The sequence below is a fragment of the Macaca fascicularis genome, chromosome 7, assembly GCF_037993035.2.
Source record: "Macaca fascicularis isolate 582-1 chromosome 7, T2T-MFA8v1.1".
Lineage (NCBI taxonomy): Eukaryota > Metazoa > Chordata > Mammalia > Primates > Cercopithecidae > Macaca > Macaca fascicularis.
This window is the reverse complement of record NC_088381.1, coordinates 148,482,411-148,500,847: the sequence shown is the minus strand read 5'-3', so window position 1 is coordinate 148,500,847 and position 18,437 is coordinate 148,482,411. Positions and strand designations below refer to the sequence as shown.

The window sequence follows — 18,437 nt, the reverse complement described above, 5'->3', positions numbered from 1 at the left end:
ACAGATACATTTCAGCAATGGATATATCTACTATCACCATATGTCACAGGTTCCGGCCTGAAATAATATAGTAATTTGACGTAAAACTTGCAGGAATATAACATTTTTGGTAGTCATTGGAGAGGAAAATATAGGAACACATTTTTGCCAATTGTAGATACCAGTGGTCATTTTCTCATACTCCTTTCATGAAAATAAGTTTTTAAAAAAGACTGAGAGAGAAGGCAGCTTTAAAAGAACAGTGAGCTTAAATGAGTAATGAGAAAGTTGTGTTAGTCATTTCTTGTCTTCATGGATAATCAGAAGAGCCAGCTATGATACCTCATTGACATCCTGAAGAAAATGCTTCAAATAAGAGAAACAGGAACTCAAGAGAGAATGTGCCCCTTACTCCATCAGTTTCAGAAGACATTATTTCAGCAGCTATTAACTTTCCCCACATTTGCTAAGACAGAATTCAAAGAAAAGGCAAATTACAGGGACTTGAGTTAACTGGTTCTACTGAAAACTACAGTTCCAGGGAATCAGTGTAAAACTCAGTTTAATGCAACAAACATATATTGTACAGCTACCATGTTGCAAATCACAGTACCTGTGGGTGTGTGGTTAGGGAACAAATGTGTAAAGATGCAGAAAGCATGGTATTAAAGGAGAGAATATTTACCTAGTTATCTTAATTCTAACAGACACAGGTGCTCTAGAGCAGAGGTTGGCAAACTGCTCATGGGTCCAATCTTGCCTGCCAACTATTTTTGTAAATAAAGTTTTATTGTAATACAACCACACTCATTTATTCACATATTGTCTTTGGCTGCTTTTGCACTGAAGAGTAGAGTTGAATAGTTGCTACAGAAACCATATGGCCCGCAAAGATTAAAATATTTACTGTCTGGCCCTCTATAGAAAATGTTTTCCAACCTCTGGTCTAGAGGAAGAAGAAATCACTAATCTACTTCTTCCTTTACACATTATGTGACATATTTCCTTTTCTGTATTTGCCAATCAAATAGATACTCTCCAAGCTCTTTGGAAAGTCATAATACTTATTCATTCCGCAAATATTTATTGAGTGTCAGTTGTGTGCCAAGAACTTTCTAGGTGCATGGGACTCACGTCAGTGAACAAAATGAAGCAAAAATCTCTGACTTTTTTGTTGTAATTGGACAATATTCATGTTTTTGTTGTTGTTTTTCTAAACACAGAATTCATCAAACATTTATTGGATTTCTAATGCAAATCAAGGCACTGTGCTAGGAGCTCAAGAGAATGGCACAATAAGAAAAAACATTACCAACCCTTAGGAATTTAAATCCTTCATACAAATTACTGTGGCACAAAAAAGAAAAGGGCTAAATGCTATAAAGATAGCCCCATAAAAGTGGCCCCAGTAAACTGCATTGGGGGTTCAGAGGAAAGAAAGATGCTCAAGAGTCTTTTGAAAAGAGGTTCATACTGACAAGGCACAAGAAAACATTTATCCACATCTCAGTTTGGGAGAGGATCACTATTAGAATTTCAGTTGTAGATTCTGACTATATTCCTGTTGACAGACAAATAACTGTTGGAATAGCAGACTGTGTTGGCAGCTGGCTTCTCTTATGTTGTTGCTGTTGTAAGAAGGTAATGAAACATCCAACATGACCACACTGCTGGTGTAGGGAAGGGTTAGCAGGAAGTGGGCAAGTCAGGTTCTCTTTCAATCACTCCAAGGCTAGAGCCATCTCCTCTGTTTATTCCTGTGGCAATCACCAGAACAAAAAGGATCAGCTTTCTAGAAGCCTGTCAGGATTTTGAGCAGGACCATCATCCCCAATTGTGAGAGCATCAAATGTAATATTGTCTTAAGTTGACCAAGCTAACTGGACAAAGCCTGATCTAAAAGCTTATATTTAGAATTCATTTCAAAGCTGAATCTAACACAACATTTTCTCTGTCTTGGTAGACAAGAAAAGCATTTCATGGCCTCTCTTTCATCAAGCCTAATTGGGTTTCTGTAGGACATACAGGCTTCCTTCCTGGTTCAGCTGTTTCAAATAGAACAGAATGTTCAAAAGTCAGCCAGTAACACAGCATCACTAATTTGAATTCACAGAGGAGCATGGTTTTATCCAAGACATCGCCATTTATTACCTTTATCCATACTAAATATATGGTTTTAATTAACATTGGAATTTTTTAGTAAAATTGCAGAAGGCATGTTTATTCTCCATTCTTCTTCCCCTTGAAAGAAAAGTCATGATTTTTAACTTGTAGTTGAAGAGTTAGTATACAGTTTCTTTTTAAACAAACAGATGTTTTATGGGATAAGATGAGGTAGGTGAGGAAGCATTAATAATGGCTTTCGGCAGAGTCCATGGAAGCAGAGTTTGCCAAAGCCCTGTCATATTTGTTCAGTGTAAGCACGTGTGTGATATAAGTACATTTTTTGTTCCTTGAACTCATTTCTCTCTCATTGAATCTTTGTGATTTGTTTATACCTTGCTCACAGCAATTAATGGCTGTTAGCACTTTCTCTCTCAAGTCAGCTATTTCTGTACATATCTTAAATCTTCTACAACAGTAGCTTCTAAAGCATGCTATGTATAATTCCTAGTACAATTCAAGATTGTAGGTGATGTATAAACATTTTTATTTTAATGACTATAAAAATATATCACTAATGGATTATTACATTGATTTTTACAGATATTGCTTAGGAATAGTAGTGACAACCATGGGAGAATTTGAGAGAGCATTAACCCTACAATACTCCAGTTATCTCATTTATAACTACTCCATGCTTTGATAAGAAGTCATATGTAAACTAATATGCAAATACAGCTCTGTGCTTCTCTCCATCCTTTAAGCCTCCCCTATACAGAGATTTAGAGTGCAAGGTTAACTTTTAAGTAAATGTAAGAGAAAACAGTAGTAAAACTATAGGTGAATATTGATGTTAGGGAAATGCTCTTCTACTAGATTGTATGGGCTTTTGAAGGCAAGCACTGCCTTGACTCCAGAACACACAGTGAGTGTACAACACATGTTAAATTGGTGATTTTAAAAACTTTTAAAAAATCATTTTCTAGTTTCAGCCTTTCTAAAATTCTAACAAAAATTTAATTGCTATTTTTGCAGTAAAGATTACATGACACATTTAAAACCTTACAGGCAATCAAATCATGCTGAAATATGAAGATATGTTTATTCTCTTGAAGTGGTCAAGACTAACCTGCTCGCCATATTTAACTAGTCAATTTCATCCTGCTCTTCAAAAATTAAACAAAAGGTTGCCAGTTGAATTGGTATTTTTTTCTTTGTTACAAAATCTGAAATTTGTAATGGATCTAAAGTGCTTAGTCAGAAATCAACATGGGTACTTAGATGAGCATATTAATATTTTAACCTATTAGAGCCGCACTTTATCAAACCCAATTCCCTTAGCAAGCCACATGCTTTTACCCTTCCCAATAATCTACTCCACAAAAATATTAAGAAAAGAAAGATTGTGAACAAATGTAACTATATAAGCCATTTTTAATCATCTCTAATTCAAAATTCTAGGTACTAAATACCTAAGAAAAACCAATTAAATTTATTAGTTTTTAACAAACATCATGATATATTCATCCAAACAATGATTGTTTCATTTAAAATAGTCACTTTAAGGCCGCGTGTGGTGGCTCATGCCTATAATCCCAGCACTTTGGGAGGCTGAGGCGGGCAGATCACGAGGTCAGGAGATCGAGACCATCCTGGCTGACATGGTGAAGCCCTGTCTCTACTAAAATTACAAAAAAAAAAAAAAAAATTAGCTGGGTATGGTGGTGGATGCCTGTAGTCCCAGCTACTCAGGAGGCTGAGGCAGGAGAATGGGGTGAACCCGGGAGGCAAAGCTTGCAGTGAGCCGAGATCGTGCCACTGCACTCCAGCCTGGGTGACAGAGCGAGACTCCATCTCAAGAAAAAAAAAAAAAAAAAAAAAAAAAAACCAATAAAGTCACTTTAAAAGACTAAGCACTGATTCCTATGAACCATCATTAAAAACATCTTCACACCCCTCCCTTTAATTTCTTATGTCAATGGCACATCTTTTTGAGTATGCTTGTTTGTGGCAAATTTTTATCCACTATGAGTGGATTTGGTTTCTGAAAATGGATTAAAGTCATGTGAAGCCAAGTCTGAAGTAAGTAAAAAGAAAAAAAATTGAGTAAAATCTTTTCATTATTGACACACTAGGAATATCTAATTTCATACAATAAAACATCAATTAGATATTAGTCCTATTATGAAAACTAGTCAAAGAGACTCAAATGGATTTATCTAGAGGACTATTTTCATAAATCTGTTAATATGGTAGATGAGTGTTGCTTTGGTTTTTTTTTTTAGATGGAATCTCACTCTGTCATCCAGGCTGGAGTGCAGTGACGGTCTTGGCTCACTGCAACCTCCGCCTCCTGAGTTCAAGCAAGTCTCCTGCCTCAGCCTCCCAGGTAGCTGGGATCACAGGCATGTGCCACCATGCCTGGCTAATTTTTGTATTTTTAGTGGAGATGGGGTTTCACCATGTCGGCCAGGCTGGTCTGCAATGCCTGACCACAGATGATCTGCGATCTTCCACCTCCCAAAGTGCTGGGATTATAGGTGTGAGCCACTGTGTCTGGCTTGCTTTGGGTTTTTAATATTGTTGTATCAATTTGGATTCCCAATGGTAAATTTGCATAGTTTGCATAGTTAAAAGTACTGGTTGTTCACTGTTTCTGTCTGGATAGATTAGAATTATACAATGTTAATGCTGAGAGGACTCAGAGATGATCTGGTGCAGCCCCGTAATTTTTTTACATCAAGACACTGAGAATGTCAGAGCAGTAATCTCCTGTTTCCCAGCTTCCACCACAGCAAACTTTAATTTCTGCACTTTGGTCAAGAAATGATCATCATATGACCATTTATTGAGTTCTTTAGTGTAGATGGCACAGTGCTAAATTGTGGAGTATTTGTATGGGTAGATGGAAAAATGAGTAGGTGGAAAGATGGGTAGATGGAGACAATCATAGCCTCACCCTCTTGGAAGTTAAACTGTAAAATAGCAGCCACACAGATGGAGATATGGAGGGCAGACTTTAAGTAAAACATCTGCCCAGATTAAACTTTCAGATAGGAATAAAGTAGTTTACTGAGGAAGAGATTAAATTTTCTTGAGCACTGATAGAGAACTGGGAATTCAGAGTAGGGCAGAAATGGAGGGACAGTGCATTATTAGGCTAGAGACAAATTCAGGAAAATATTTTTGCCAGGGAATCTGAAATGCATACGTGTTTGTTCCTTCTCTCCAGGGGAAGGGCTGGACAAATTAAAATTTTAAAAAATTAAATGTATCATTTGTCTCATACACTTTGAACTTATAATATTCCAGAGAGAAAAATACTTGGTGGGTATCATTAAATATTCATCATTAGAGATCAGTTTAGCAAAGACATTTAGTCAGGTTGGAACAGCTTTTTAAAAACCAATTACAATGTGGGTTATGAAAGAGAAGTGGAAGAAACCCAGGAAAAATATTAGAAAATGCAAGTCCCTTCACCCAGTGGAACTTTTGCAGAGATTTCTGGCTAACTAGTTTGTTGAGACTTAGGACGGCAATGAAAATAGGTCCTTGTGCTAAGTATATAAGAATTGGTAAGAAGCAAAAGCTGAGATCATTAGAATTGCAAAGAATGTTCCTTTTTAACAAATATTTCCTTTTTAATACTTAAGCTTTTGGTGCAAAGATAGCTAGGAATTGGAAACATTCATTTTATGGTCACCTTATAAAATTTACTTTTATAGAAGTTCCACAAATTAATTATCAGTATAGAATTAGAGGAGATGACAGTTTTGTTTTGTTTTGTTTTTTATATTCTGTTATGTTGATTGTTCAAAGCATTTTGAAATATTTTTATTTGAGGGTTAACTTGGGTTAGGGTTAACTTGGCTAGTTTTGTTTCGAGGTAATATAAAAAATTCTGACAATATTTTGTAGACTTATATTAGAACTTAAAGATATAATAGAGTTAAACCTCCTCATTTTCCAAAAGTGAAAGAAAGAAATGTGAGTGATTGAATCATGAATAAGTCAACAATTGTAAAGGGAAGGAATAACAGTCATAAATGTGCGTTCTCCTATTAACAGTGTCAAAATATATGAAGAAAAAACTGATAGAATTGTAAGGAAAAATAGTCAAATCCATAATTATAGTTGGAGATTTCAACATTCCTTTTTCAGCAATTTATAAAACAGTAGGCAGAAAGTTAGTAAAGATACAGAAGACTTGAACAATACTATTAACCAAGTAAATTTAATTGACATTTATAGAATACTTCCCCCAAAACAGCTAATTACACATATTTTTCATGTACACATTGAATATTTCCCAAGGTAGACTATATTCTGAGTCATAATGAGAGACAGGGCTACGTGGATTTCCTAGGCTGACTAAGAATCCTTAAGCCTAGTTGGGAAGGTGACCGCATCCACCTTTAAATACGGGGCTTGCAACTTAGCTCACATCTGACCAATCAGGTAGTAAAAAGAGCTCACTAAAATGCTAATTAGGCTAAAATAGGAGGTAAAGAAATAGCCAATCATCTATCACCTGAGAGCATGGGGGAGGGACAATGCTCAGGATATAAACCCAGGCATTCGAGCTGGCAATGGCAACCCCCTTTGGGTCCCCTCCCATTGTATGGGAGTTCTGTTTTCACTCTATTAAATCTTGCAACTGCATGTTCTTCTGGTCTGTGTTTGTTACGGCTGGAGCTGAGCTTTTGCTCGCCATCCACCACTGCTGTTTGCTGCGGTTGCAGACCCGCCACTGACTTCCACCCCTCTGGATCTGGCAGGGTGTCCACTGCGCTCCTGATCCAACGAGGTGCCCATTGCCACTCCCAATCAGGCTAAAGTCTTGCCATTGTTCCTGCATGGCCAAGTATCCTGGTTCATCTTAATCAAGCTGAACGCTAGTTGCTGGATTCCACGGTTCTCTTCTGTGACCCACGGCTTCTAATAGAGCTATAACACTCACCACATGGCTCAAGATTCCATTCCTTGGGATCCATGAGGCCAAGAACCCCAGGTCAGAGAACAAAAGGCTTGCCACCATCTTGGGAGCTCTAAGAACAAGGACCCCCCCAGTAACAATAAAACAAATTTCAATAAATTTAAAATGATTGAAATTATACAATATATGTTGTCTGTCCACAACAGAATGAAATTAGAAATTAATAACAGAAAGATACCTAAAAATTTCCCAAATATTTAGAAGTTAAACATGATACTTCAAATAATCCATGGATGTGTCAAAATCAAAAGGAAAATTAGAAAATATTTTACCTATATAAAAATTAATACACAATTTATCCAAATTTGTGAGATCACCTAAAAAGTGCTCAGAGGGAAATCTGTAACATGAAATGTGTATATTACAAAAGAAAAAATGTTTCAAATCAATAGTCTGTGCTTCCATTGTAAAAAAACTAGAAGACCAAGAGCAAATTAAACCCAAAGTAAGTAAAAGCAAGGATACAGTACATTTAAGATCAATGAAATTAAAAAAATAAATAAATTACCTAAAAGCAGATTCTTCGAAAAAATCGATAAGAATTAAAAATCTCTAGCCAGACTGATTAGGACAAAAAAGAGAAGATACGGCCGGGCGCGGTGGCTCATGCCTGTAATCCCAGCACTTTGGGTGGCCGAGGCGGGCGGATCACAAGGTCAGGAGATCAAGACCACGGTGAAACCCCGTTTTTACTGAAAATACAAAAAATTAGCCGGGCGCGGTGGAGGGCGCCTATAGTCCCAGCTACTCAGGAGGCTGAGGCAGGAGAATGGCCTGAACCCGGGAGGCGGAGCTTGCAGTGAGCCGAGATCGAGCCACTGCACTCCAGCCTGGGCCACAGAGTGAGACTCCGTCTCAAAAAAAAAAAAAGAGAGAGAGAGAGAGATACAAATGGCCAATATTAGGAATGAAAGAAGAACATTACTACAGCTCCTAATGATATTAAAAGAATAATCAGGGGGAGGAGGCATAGCAAGATGGTCAAATAGAACCCTCCAGCAATTGTCCCCCTATCTCTCTCTCAGGAAAACCAAATTGAACAACTAACTATCCAGACAAAAAAGCACTCCTATATGAATCAAAATTCAGGTGAGCAATCACAGCATCTGGTTCTAACATCATATCAAGGAAAAAGGCACTGAAGAGGGTAGGAAAGACTATCTTGAATTGCCTACATTTCCCCACTCCTCCTCCATCCTCTGGCAGCAGCCATGTGGTGGGAGAGAGAATCTGTGTGTTTTGGGAAGAGAGAGAACAGTGATTGTGGAACTTTGCATGGGAACTCAGTGCTACCCTGTCACAGTGGAAAGCAACACAAGTCAGAATTTAGTCATGCCCATGGAGGAAGCATTTAGACGAGCACTAGCCAGAAGGGAATCATCCATCCTGATAGTTGGAATCGGAGTTCTAGCTAGACCCATCACTATGGACTAAAGCTCTCTGGGATCCTAAATAAACTTGAAAGGCAGTTTAGCCACAAGGACAAGCCTGGTACCGTGCTGGGCTTGGAGCCATTGGCGTGACCTAGTAAGACAATAGCCAGGGCTATCAAGGGAGTGCTAGCATCACCTATCCCCCAACTAAGGCAATACAGCTCAAAGCTGCAGGAGACACTCCTTCCTTCAGATTTAGTTGGGGAAAGGAGAAGAGTAAAGAGGACTTTGTTTTGCAACTTGGGTATCAGCTTAGCCATAGTAGAATAGGGTACCAGGCAGAGTCCTGAAGCCCTCATTCCATGACCTAGCTCCCAGATAACATTTCTAGACACATCCTGGGTCAGAAGGGAACCTGCTTTGTTGAAGAAAGGACCCAGTCATGACAAGATTTAACACCTGCTGACTAAAGAGCCTGTAGGTCTTGCACACCTGTAATCCCAGCACTTTGGGAGGCTGAGGTGGGCGAATCACTTGAGGTCAGGAATTCAAGACCAGCCTGGCTAACATGGTGAAACCCCGTTTCTACTAAAAATACAAAAAAATTAACCGGGTGTGGTGGTATACGCCTGTAATCCCAGCTGCTCAGGAGGCTGAGGCAGGAGAATTGCTTGAACCCGGGAGGTGGAGGTTGCAGTGAGCTGCCATCGCACCATTGCCCTCCAGCTTCGGCAACAAAAGTGAAACTCCATCATAAAAAAAAAAAAAAAAAAAAACCCTAAGTGGTACCTAGGCAGTACTCGCCACAGGCCTTAGGTAAGACCCAGGCCTGTGCTAGCTTCAGGTGTGACCCAGCACATTCTCAGCTGTAGTTGTCACAGGGAAAGACTTCCTGCTTGAGAAAAGGAAAGAGAAGAGTAAAGGGGACTTTGTCTTGCAGCTTGGGCAACAGCTCAGGCACAGTGGGGATGCTGATTCCAGGTCTTGGCTTCTGGACAACATTTCTGAAATAGCCCTAGACCAGTTAGGAGCCTGTTACCCTGAAGGGAGAGACCCAGGCCTGGCAGCATTCACTACAAGCTGAATGAAGAGCCCTCAACATTATCTGGTTGACAGTTTGTTGAGTGAACATCGGTAGTAGTTAGGCAGTACTCATCATGGGCCTGGGACTATGGTGGCCACAGAGAGAGACTCTTTCTTCATGAGGAAAGAAGAGTGAAAAGTAGGAAGGACTTTGTCTTCTGCCTTGTGTGTCAGCTCAGCCTCAGTAGAATAGAGCAGCAAGTAGATCCCTAAAGTTTCCAACTCTGGACCGTGGCTCCTGGATGGCATTTCTGGATCTGCCCTGGGCTGGGGCAGAGCTCACTGCTCTGAAGGAAAGGCCACAAGCATGGCTGGATTCACTACCTGCTAACTGGAAAAGCTACAGGCCTTGAGTGAACATGACCAGTAGCCAGGAGTTAGTCACATGGACCCAGCAGAGTCCTAGTGGTGATGGCCACAGGGATGTTTCTGTCACCTCTTCCCCATCTCCAGGCAGCTTATCATGGAGAGAGAGAGTTCATTGATTTGGCAGACATTAGAGGAAGAGAACAAGAGACTGCCTGGTAACCCAGGGAATTCTCATGGATCTTATTCAAGACCACCAGGCAATACCTCTATAAGTCTGCAAGAGTCACAGTGATACTGGGCTTCAGGTGCCGTTTAATGCAGACAAAGCTGCAGTGACCAAAGACTTAGATCACAACACTCAATTCCCTTTGAATACTTGGAAACCCTTCTCAGAAAGGATGGATCCAAACAAGCCCAGACTGCCAAGGCTACAATAAATACCTAACTCTTTAGGGCTCAGACACTGACAAATATCCCCCAGCATCAGAACCATCCATGAAAACATGCCCTCACCAAACAAACTAAACACACCAGGGACCAATCCTGGAGTGACAGAAATATGTGACTTTTAAGAGAATTAAAAATAGCTGTTTAAATAGCACCACAAAATTCAAGATAACACAGAGATGGAATTTAGAATCCTATTAGATAAACTTAACAAAGAGATTGAAATAATATTTAAAAATCAAGCAGAAATTCTGGAGCTAAAAAATTTAATTGACATACTGAAGAATGCATGAGTCACTCAAAAGCAGAATTGCTTAAGCAGAAGAAATAATTAGTGAGCTTAAAGACAGGCTATTTGAAAATATATAGTCAGAGGAGACAAAAAAAAATAAAAAATAATGAAGCATACCAATAAGATCTAGAAAATAGCCTCTGTTGATGAAAAGAGTCAAACTTTGTAAAATATTTGAAGAGATTTATTCTCAACAAATACGAGTGACCTTAGCCCATGACACAGCCCTTAGGAGGGTCCTGACAATATGTGCCCAAGGTGGTTGGGGTACAGCTTGGTTTTATATATTTTAGGGAGGCATGAGACATCAATCAAATACATTTGAGAAATACATTGGTTTGGTTCAGAAAGGTGGGACAACTCAAAGCAGGGGCTTCCAGGCTATAGGTAAATTTAAACATTTTCTGGTTGACAATTAGTTGAGGTTGTCTAAAGACCTGGGATCAATAGAAAGGAAATATTCAGGTTAAGATAAAAGATTGTGGAGACCAAGGTCTTTTTGAAGTGGCTGCCCTTAGAGACAATAGATGACAAATATTTCCTATTCAGATCGTTAAAGGGTGCTAGACTTTTAGTTAATCTCTTCAGGATTGGGAGGGCCTGAAGAAAAAGATCTAGCTATGTTAATAGAGATTCTTTACAAATGCAGTTTTTCCCACACAAAGGATGGCTTTGCAGGGCCATTTCAAGATATGGCAGAAAAACATGTTTTGGGGTAAAATATTTTTATTTTCTTCCTTGTATTGTAATGCTATGCCAGAGTCAGATTGGAAAGTAAGTCATGATATATAGAATTAAATAAAACCCATCTGATGAGAATTTATAGTTTGTAGGGCACAACTCCCCAGACCCCTTAGACAGGAATTTGGGCAAGATTAAAAAATAGAGCTTAGTCTTCACCTCAAAAGGACAGATACAAGAGTTATTGGCCTTAAAGAGGAGCTAGAGAGAGAGATTGGAATAGAAAGTCTTTCAATGAAATAATAACAGAGAACTTTCCAAAACTACAGAAAGATATAAATATTTAAGTACAAGAAGGTTATAGAACACCAAGTAAATTTAACCCAAATAAGACCACCTCAAAACATACAACTCCCAAGGGTCAAGTATTAGGAAAAAAATTAAAAGCAACAAGATTAAAGAAACAAATTATATACAAAGGAGCTCCCATCCATCTGTCAGCAGACTTTTCAGTGGAAATCTTACAGGCCAGGAGAGATAGGCATGACATATTTAAATTGCTGAAGAAATACAACTTTTATGCTAAAATAGTATATCCAGGAAAAATATACTTCAAATGTGAAGGGGAAGTGAAGACTTTCCCAGACAAACAAAAGCTGAGGGTATTTATCAACACTAGACCAGTCCTATAACAAAAGCTAATGGGAGTCCTTCAATCTGACATAAAAGGATGTTGACAAGCAATACTATATCATTTGAAGGTACAAAACTCACTGGTAATGGTAAGTACACAGAAAAATCTGAATATTATAACACTGTAATTACAGTGTATAAGGTACTCATGTCTTCAGTAGAAAGACTAAAAGATAAGTCAATCAAAACTAATAATAAATACAACTCTTCAGGGCATAAATAGCATAAGATAAAAATAGAGACAAAGAAATTTAAAAGTGGGAGGGGTGAAGTTAAAGTGTTTTTATTAGTTTTCTCTTTGCTTGTTTGTTAGTTTGCTTGTTCTTGAAGTGTTATCATTAGTTAAAAATAACATGTTATTTGCAAACCTCATGATAACCTTAAATCAAAAAACCTACAACAGATACACAAAAAATAAAAAGCAAGAAATTAAAACATACTACCAGAAGAAATTGCTTTCACAAAAAGGAAGACAGGAAGAAGACGACCAGAAAACAAACATAAAATGAATAACAAAATGACAGGAGTAAGTTCTTGCTTATCAATAGTAACAGTGATTGTAAATAGACTAAATTCTCCAATCAGAAGACACAGAATGACTGAATGGATTGAAAAAGGAAACAAGACCCAATGGTCTGTTGCCTACAAGAAACACACTTTACCTATAAGACATATGTTGACTAAAAATAAAGGGACGGAAAATGATACTTCATGCAAACAGAAACCCAAAACAGCAGGAGTAGCTATACTTACGTCAGAAAAAATAGATCTCAAAGCAAAAATCTATAAAAAGAGACAAGGTTATCATGTAATGATAAAGAGGTGCATTCAGCAAGAGGATATAACAATTGTAAATATATATGCACCCAACACTGGAGTTCCCAGATATATAAAGCCAATATTATTGGAGCTAAAGAGAGAGATAGATGCCAATACAATAATAGCTGAAGACTTCAACACCCCACTTTCAGCATTGGATAGATTGTCCAGACAGAAAATCAACAAAGAAGCGTAAGACTTAATCTGTAGTATAGACCAGATGAACCTAATAGATATGTACAGAACATTTCATCCAGTGGTTGCAGAAGACATTCTTCTCCTCAGCACATGGATCGTTGACAGGGATAGACTATATGTTTGGTCACAAAACAGTTCTTTAAAAATTCTTTAAAGAACTTCTTTAAAAAAAAGAATTTCTTTAAATATTCAAAAAAATTGAAAGACCAAGTATCGTATCTGACCACAAGGGAACAAAACTAGAAATCAATTTGGAAACTATACAACCACATGGAAATTAAACAGTATGCTCTTGAATGACTAGTGGGTCAATAAAGGAACTAAGAGAAATTTAAAAATTACTTGAAACAAATGAAAATGGAAGCATAACATATCAAAACCTATGGGGTACAGCAAAAGCAGTACTAAGAGGAAAGTTTAGAGCAATAAATGCCTACATCAAAAAAGCAGAAGAACTGCAAATAAAAAACTGAGTGATGCATCTTAAAGAACCAGAAAGCAAAAGAAAACTAAACTCAAAATTAGTAGAAGAAAAGAAATAATGAAGATCAGAGTAGATATAAATGAAAGTGAAATGAAAAAAATACAAAATATCAACTAAACAAAAAGGTTTTTTTTGAAAAGATGAAATTGACAAATCTTTAGCCACAATAAGAAAAAGAGAGAAAAGACCCAAATAAATAAAATCTGAGATGAAAATGGAGACATTACACCTGATACTGCAGAGAGGATCATTAGAGACTTCAATGAGTAACTATATGCCAATAAATAGGAAAGCTTAGATAAAATGGATACATTCTAGACATATACAACCTACTAAGATTGAACTTCCTGAAAACATCCAAAATCTGAATAGACCAATAACAAGTAATGAGATTGAAGCCATAGTAAAAAGGCTCCCAGCAAAGAAAAACCTGGGACTTGATGGCTTCACTGCTGAATTCTATCAAACACTTAAAGAACTAATACCAATCTTACTCAACCTATTTCAAAGAATAGAGGAGGAGGGAATACTTCCAAACTCATTCTGTGAGGCCAGTATTACCCTGACACCAAAACCAGAAGAAGACACATTAAAAAAAAAAAAAAAAAAAAAAAAAACCCACAGGTCAATATCTCTGATGAACATTGATGAAAAAAATCTCCAACAGAATTCCGGCAAACCAAATTCAATAATCTATTAAAAAGATTATTCATAATAGACCAGGGATGCAAAAATGGTTTAACATACACAAATCCACCAGTGTCATACATCATACCAACAGAATGAAGGACAAAATTCACATGATCATTTCAAATGAAAAAGCATTTGATAAAATTAAACATCCTTCATATTAAAAAGCCTCAAAAAACTCAGGTTTTAGAGGGATTTTAAAAGGAACATATCTCAACACAATAAAAGTCATATATGACAGGCCCACAGCTAGTATTATACTGAACAAGAAACAACTGAAAACCCTTCCTCTAAGATCTGTAAGAAGACAAGGATGCCCACTTTCCCTAGCTGTTAAACATAGCCTTGGAAGTCCTAGTTAAGAGCAATCAGAGAAGAGAAAGAAATAAGGGGCGTCCAAATTGGAAAGGAAGAAGTCAATTATTCTTGTTTGCCGATGATATGATCTTCTACTTGAAAAAATCTAGACTGTACCGAGAAGCTATTAGAACTGTTAAACTAATTCAGTAAATTTGAAGGATACAAAATCTACACACAAAAATTAGTAGCGTTTTTATATTCCAACAGTGGACAATGTGAAAAAGAAATCAAAAAAGTAATCCTATTTACAGTACCCACAAATAAGATACCTAGGAATACACATAACCAAAGAAGTGAAGGATCTCCACAATGAAAACTATAAAACACTGATATGAGAAATTGAAGAGGACACACACACAAAAAATGGAAAGATATTTTATAGTCATGGATTGTAAAAATACTGTTGAAATGTCCATACTACCCAAAGCAATCTACAAATTCAGTGCAATTCATGTGAAAAGATCAATGACATTCTTCATGGAAATAGAAAAAACTATCCAAAAATTTATATAGAACTACAAGACCCAGAATAGCCAAAGCCATCCTGAGCAAAAAGAACTAAGCTGGAGGAATCACATTACTTGACTTCAAATTACACTACAGAGCTATAGTAACCAAAACAGCAGGTTGCTGGCATAAAAACAGACACATAGACCAATGGAACAGAATAGAGAGCCCAGAAACAAATCCGTACATTTACAGTGAACTTATTTTTGACAGAGTTTCCAAGAACATACATTGGGGGAAAAGACAATCTCTTTGATAAATATTACTGTGAAAACTGGATATTTATATGCAGAAAAATGAAACTAGAATGTATATCTCTTATCATATACAAAATTCAGATCAGAATGAATTAAAGACATAGATGACCTCAAATTATGAAGCTACTATAAGAAAAAAGAAACTCTCCAGGATATTGGATTGTACAAAGACTTTGAGGAATACCCCAGAAGTACAGACAACCAAAGCTGGAGAGCTGGAATCACATAAAGTTAAAAAGATTCTGCACATTAAACAAAACAATCAGCCTCATGAAAAGACAACCCCAGAATAGGAGAACATTTTTGCAAACTATCCATCTAATAAGGGATTAATAACCGTAATACATAAGGAACTCAACTCCATAGAGGATAAAACCTAATAATTTGATTTAAAAACAGGCAAAATATCTGGATAGTCATTTCTCAAAAGAAGATATAAAATGGCAAACAGGTGTAGGAAATGGGCTCAAGATCATTGAGAAATGTAAATCACAATTCTAAGATATCATCTCACCTCAGTTAAAGTGGCTTTTACCCAAAAGACAGGCCATAACAAATGCTGGCAAGGATGTGGAGAAAGAGGAACCCCCATACACTGTTGGTTGGAATGTAAATTAGTACAGCCACTGTGGAGAACAGTATGGAGGAGTTTCGAAAAGCAAAAAGTAGAACTATTAGATGATCCAGCTAGGTATCCCACTTCTAGGTATACAGGGACCAAATGGGAGGTCATTGGATCATGGGGGTGGTTTTCCCCATGCTGTTCTTGTGATGATGAGGGAGTTCTCATGAGATCTGATGGTTTTCAAAGTGGCAGTTTCCCATGCTCGCTCTCTCCTGGTGCCATGTGAAGTAGGCCCTTACTTCCCCTTCTCCTTCCGCCATGATGGTAAGTTTTCTGAGACCTCCCCAGCCGTCTGGAACTGTGAATCAGTTAAACCTTTTTTCTTCATAAACTACCCAGTCTCCGGTAGTTCTTTATCACAGTGTGAAATCAGACTAATACAGGATTATTGCACTCTGTATGCTTGTATCAAAATACCTCATGTACTCCATAAATATACACACCTATTTTGTACCCATAAAAAGGTTTTAAATAATTTTTAACAACGTATGTTTAGTAAATGTTATGAATAACTCTACCAATAAATTTTTCAACTAAAATGAAATTGATATTTTTTAAAGCCTTAAAATGTATCATTCAGTAATTTCAATTCTAGGAATTTATATTAAATACATGAAAATATGGACAAAAGTTTTTATACCAAGATGTTTATCAAATCATTATTTATAACAGAGAATACTGAAATCAATTGTAAATTTTGAACAATATGAGATTAGTAAACTAAAATACTAAATAACCCTAATAATGATAACGATGATCATGATAGAGAAAATTCCTATGAAAAAATAGGAAACAAAATTGTCAACGAAGGTGATCTCCATATAAACAGATATTTATAAGTAAGACCTGGGAAAATGTATCCTTAAATTATGCTAATAAGTTTTTATTTTAAAATATTTGTTGAATAATTTTTCTCCAGAATTTTCCCCATATTTTTAAAATTTGCTAGAATGAAATATGTCAGTGCCATATTTTGACTGTCATATGCCAAGTAGCTGGCTTTATCATTAAAAATTTAAATTAGCCCAGGCACTGTGGCTCACGCCTGTAATCCCAGCACTTTGGGAGGCCAAGGCAGGTGGATCACCTGAGGTCAGGAGTTCGAGACCATCCTGACCAACTAAAAATACAAAATATACAAATTAGCTAGGCATGGTGGTACATGCCATCCCAGCTACTGGGGGTGCTGAGGCAGGAAGATCACTTGAACCTGGGAGGCAGAGGTTGCAGTGAGCCAAGATTGTGCCACTGCACTCCAGCCTGGGCAACTGAGCAAGACTCTGTCTCAAAAAAACAAAAGAGAACAAAAAAGAATAACAAATTATTATTTTTCTCTAAATAGAAAATATATAACCAATGCTTTGATGCCAGTTGACTTTGTTTTAGAAATTTAAAACCATGCCTTTTAGGAAGAATGAATAGTATTTAAATATCTTTGTTTAATTCATCCTTCCTCTGGTAGGCACATTTTGAGGCCACCATGACACCATCTGTTTCAACAAGATACTCAAACCTGTGTCTCTACTCTTTTCCTCTCACTGTCTTTCTCAATTGTGGCATCAGTGAGTAAAATGTGTTTGCTTTCCCTTATTGACCGCTAATCATCAAAGCATCTTTTAGTGGGAAACCATTTATTATGCTTTTCTCTTTCAAAACCATGATTTATATCAAAACCATGATTCAGTGGAGATTTCTAGCATTGGTTGAGATGATAACCCTCTTCTCCATTTATACATCTTCCAATTCCAGCCACACCTGTAGTATGTCACATCTGAACTCCAGTAGCTAGTTTACCTGTCTCTAGTTGCCCAATGTCAGCTCATTCTAAAGTAGTTGTTGGAATACATTTGGGGCATAATGTATATCCTTTCCTTTCTAGAGATCCTGCAGTGAATGACTTCAAGTTTCTTATGAAATTCCCATAATTAGTGAAAATTGAAAATCACTTGGTTAAAAACTTCAGGGTCTTCATCTTAAATCTAGCTAACTTCCTGTATTAGTCTGATCTTGTGTTGCTATAAAGAAATACCTGAGCCTGGGTAGTTTACAAAGAAATTGGCTCACGGTTCTGCAGGCTCTACAGGCATGGTATCGGCATCTGCTTGGCTTTGGGGGAGGCCTCAGGGAACTTTTACTCATGGCAGAAGGTGAAGCAGGCACAGGCACTTCACATGGCAAAAGCAGCAGCAAGAGGTGAGGGGAGGTGCCACACACTTAAAAAACCAGATCTCCCCAGTACTCACTATTGCAAGGACGGCACCAAGCCATGAGGGATCCGCCCCCATGACCCAAACACCTCCCATCAGGCCCCATCGCCAACACTGGGGAGTACACTTCAACCTGAGATTGGGGCATGGGCAAATACCCTAACTATATCATCTCCCTTTGGTACATGAAAGCTAATGATCTTGAACCACCTGAGGATTATGTTCGTGCCTTTGGCTCAAAGTATATGGACCTTTTAAAAACATTTTTTTAAATATTTGCCCTTTCTTTTGCACTTACGTACATTGTATGTGACACAGAAATAAAATATAGTTG

General features: G+C 37.4%; 1 protein-coding gene and 1 long non-coding RNA gene across 16 annotated transcripts in view; one reads left to right on the top strand and one right to left on the bottom strand.

Moving 5' to 3' along the window:
• CEP128 (centrosomal protein 128) overlaps positions 1-18,437 on the top strand; it is a 441,752-nt gene that overhangs the window by 413,106 nt on the left and 10,209 nt on the right. The window lies entirely within an intron of this gene.
• LOC102125908 (uncharacterized) overlaps positions 6,298-18,437 on the bottom strand; it is a 60,266-nt gene continuing 48,126 nt past the window's right edge. The window contains exon 5 of one of the 2 annotated variants that reach the window (XR_012416329.1): positions 6,298-7,130. This is a non-coding gene — a long non-coding RNA (uncharacterized lncRNA). The remainder of the gene's footprint in view (positions 7,131-18,437) is intronic. The other variant, XR_012416328.1, reaches the window with a different exon arrangement.